This window comes from Empidonax traillii, unplaced genomic scaffold, assembly GCF_003031625.1.
Source record: "Empidonax traillii isolate 1590-97213 ecotype Southwest subspecies unplaced genomic scaffold, ASM303162v1 scaffold175:size1888319, whole genome shotgun sequence".
Lineage (NCBI taxonomy): Eukaryota > Metazoa > Chordata > Aves > Passeriformes > Tyrannidae > Empidonax > Empidonax traillii.
The window spans coordinates 398012-401312 of NW_020955368.1; positions in this window are offsets into that span (position 1 = coordinate 398012).

Below are 3301 nucleotides of genomic sequence, written 5' to 3' on the forward strand. Positions count from 1 at the left end.
GCAGACATCCGTCCCATCGCTCCTGGAAACCTTCGGTTGCTGCCCTGCTACCGAATCGGATCCACTTGGAAGAATTATTCCTCAGCAAAACGGGCTGCCCTGTTTTTCTCGGGGATAACAAGGGAGCCCGCACGCGTGGGTTCTTGCCTTCTGCTGGCACCCTGAAACCCCTTAACTCCCCTTACCCCAGCCACGCAGGGGGGAGCAGGGCCAGGGGTCTGTGCAGGGTGGGCAGGCAGGGTGGGAGTGAGGGAGGGATGGAGAGGTGCAGTTCACAGTCAGAGCTGTGGCACAGCTGGGAATAGAATGCATTTCTCGGGATTGTAGGAAAATTCAGGATAGAAGGGGCCTCAGGAGACCCTCTGTCATTTTTAAAAGTATCTCTGTTATTTAGGTGTCTGACTTCTGCTTTCAAGTCACCTTAACCCCTTAGACAACATTAAGTCATACTAAAAATCAATGGGATGTAAGCTGTGAGATGCCTGAATTCACAGCAGGGAGTGGGCATGTTGGTTCCTAACCCTTCTCCTTCTCCCAGGGCATGTCAGCCTAGCAGCCCTCAGCACCACATGGAACTTCTGTTGACCTAGCTGAGGTCCACGATGCAAGATGAGCTCTTGCCTGGTGACTAATGTCATCTGCTTGGTGCTGCTGTGGCCAGGCTGCTCCAGAGCCGACACAGCAAGGAGTTCTTCAGGTGGAGAAAGCAGAGGTACTGGAGATACTACTGGAGAAGATATGCTGAGCCCTGGTTCAGCACCACATCTATAACACCTGCGCTGCTTCCTCTGTTACATGCCATGTCCCAGGTGTCACTGTAGTTTGATTTTCTTTTGCAGAAGGATTTAAGGTGAGTCAGTTGAGCTCAGAAGTGCCTGACTTCCCAGTGTGGGTAGCAGCACCCCCCTGCCTTGTGGTGGTGCTGGCAAACTGCCCTGATATCCTCAGCTAGAGCCTGTGAATTATTGCTGCTAATGCTAGGGCATGCCTTAATGACTATTTTCTCCATCTTTCATCTGAGTTCCTCTAAGTCTCAAAGTTGAGAGCCAACAAAGGGATTTTCAGTTGACTGGGTTTCTCCCAAATGTCCCTGTGAGTGGCAGTAGCACCAGCCCCTCCAGCAAGGTCTGTCCTTCAGTGGAAGCATGTGTTAAACATTTGGTTGCTCTTCTCACAAGAGGAGGATCAAACCCAAGATCTTGGACAAAATTACAGTCTCAGCCATTAAATTCTGCCTATCTAAAATCCCCTGGCTCTTCGAGCTTAACTCCAAATCCATTTGGGTGGTAAATAGATGAAACCCATTAAAGTCAAAGACATTTGCAGCCATTTTCACAATTTTTTTCTCATTTTGCCCTTAAGGCATGCGTGTCTTCTGTGCGCTGGTTAAGTAGCTGCTCCCTTGGCGGTCACTGCGTTAAGGAGTGCTTCCAAGAAGAAACCTAAACCTGAGTGTCCCTAGTCACATAACCTCCTGTCAGACCTTCCCCTTCTCTCCTTTTAGTATCCTTGTGGTTATGGGTATCACAGGATGGCTGGGGAGGCCCAGGTCAGGGCTGAGTCACGATGGTCCTTGTCCCTCAGGGTGACGCACTGTGTGGTGTTCACAGCCCGTCCCTGTCTGTGCCCCGTTCCTGGAGGGTACAGAGAGACAGCTGCCAACCGAGGAGACAGACACTGCCTACAAACCTGCAGCGACTGCATTTACCCGCTTTTGCTTCCATAGTTAAAGCAGTGCAAACTGCGTGTGGACTCTCGTTACCACCCCACTGGGCTGCTCCTGTTTGCCTTATAGGTGATGGAAACTGAAACTTGCCTGAGACTAAACTGAAGGGAGACAGATTTAAACTGCACTGAAAGGGTCCATGCAGCCTCTTCAATCAGCCTAACTTATTTAGATGAGAGTTACCCTTTCACTTAAGAGAGTTACTCTTTCAATTAAGCAACAGTGAGTTTCTTGAAGAGCAAACCTGGCTCTTCAGTGCATACCATGGTAGCCCCAGAACCACTGGCGTGCTTTCCACATGCAGTGGAGATGGCAAGTCATGCCAGAGCTCACAGAGACCACCTGGCCTCTGGAAATCAAAGCAGGGTGGCTGTGCTGGCACTGGTATTTGGGCTAGGAGCAGCATGGCCTCATGCCATGCCACTGAAGAAACATGGCTTTTGGGAGCTAATGCAGAAGAATCTCCAGGTGGTGCTGACTGCTCTGTGCCATATGGATGCAGCAGCTCATTCTGCTGTGTGGTGCCCAAAATGATGGCATGAGGTGAAAGACAGATGGAGGGAGTCACCTGGCTGTGGGGGAGTAATGCAGAGTAACAGGACCACAGCTGTGAGTTTAGCAAAGCTTCTGACCTTTCCTTTCTGCAGAACGCAGTATGTCAATCTTGTCTGCACTCAGAATTCCATCATTTTAGCAGTCCTGAGGTGTCCTATGGGTCTGTTTTTCACAGTAAGGCAGGTACTTGAAGGACATAGACACACTCCATCTATGGCAGAGCCAATCTGATGGTGTCACTGTCCTGTCCCACTGCCCTGCCTTCTTCTTGCTGTACTTCCCTACCCTCCCTTTGCCAGCTCTGGGGTTCTCTGTGCTTGAGGTGATCAAAGCTGTCCCAGCCCAGTGCTGTTTAATATGCCTGGCATTTTGTGACATGGTGGTGTGGCCGTGGCTGCACGCTGGTGAGGTGGGAAAGGTGTCGCTTCTCTGCTTTGATACTCACCAAGAAAATAGCTTTAGTAGAAGCACCAGCCAAGAAGCTTGTCATGCAACTCTGATACCTCTGCCTTCAAGGGTAAATAAAGGACAAGAGGAAATGGCCTCAGGTTACACCAGGGGAAGTTTATGTGTGATATTAAAAGAAATTTCAAGGCCAAAACGATTGTCAAACTCTGGAACAGCCTGCCCAGGGAAGTGGTGGAGTCACCATCCCTGGAGGGATTTAAAAGACATGTAGATGTCTTGCTTAGGGACATGGTTTAGTGGTGGCCCTGGCAGTGCTGGATTTAGTAATGGTTGGACTTGATGATCGTAGAGGTCTTTTCCAACCTAAACAATTCTATGACTTTGTAAATAAGGAAACAAACCCTTTGCCAGTTCCTTGTGAAGGACATAAGAGTACTGGGTAAAAATCACTGGAGAAGGGTTAACCTCTCATCTCAGCATCCTCTGGCACTGTGCTAATCAAAGTCATGGATTAACTTTGTCCAGTGCAGGGTTGAGTTCTCCCTAAAACCACACCCTAAATCACCATGGCACCACTGCCTTCTGCCAGTGGGTGAAACACCTTGTTGGGTG